The following is a 488-nucleotide window of genomic DNA, read 5'->3' as shown; positions in this document are numbered from 1 at the left end:
AATTGTTCTACGAAAAAGGTTGACAACGCCTTAACACACATATGTATTTAAGAAAATTTCGCGAGTTAACCTCTCGCGCATAATTGTTATCGCGACGACACGAACGCACTATATTTGATTCCCGAAAACCGAGTGAAAAATCCCACAACTACTTTAATTTCACTTAATTACAACACTAACACTAGCACTAACACTTAAATTTACACCAAAATTAAAACTTTTACTAATATGCTTTAGGATTTTCACAATATTCACGGATTTTAATACACGACGCGCGGAAAGAGTTTCGGAACTGCTTGCAACTGACAATGGCGCCGGAAAGTTTCCAATGCGCAGAGCTGTATTTACAAATATTTTATATATCTTATATATGTAAATATATACCAGTGTTGCCAGCAATGTTATTGTGCTACTTAATAACAGGTCTTGAGACATGTCCCTACAATCCATTTTGTAATGCCTTTAAAGTTTTTAAGAGTACAGAAGAA

This window comes from Bactrocera tryoni, chromosome 4 (assembly GCF_016617805.1).
Source record: "Bactrocera tryoni isolate S06 chromosome 4, CSIRO_BtryS06_freeze2, whole genome shotgun sequence".
Taxonomy (NCBI): domain Eukaryota; kingdom Metazoa; phylum Arthropoda; class Insecta; order Diptera; family Tephritidae; genus Bactrocera; species Bactrocera tryoni.
The sequence above is the reverse complement of the archived record's forward strand: the minus strand, read 5'-3'. Positions refer to the sequence as shown.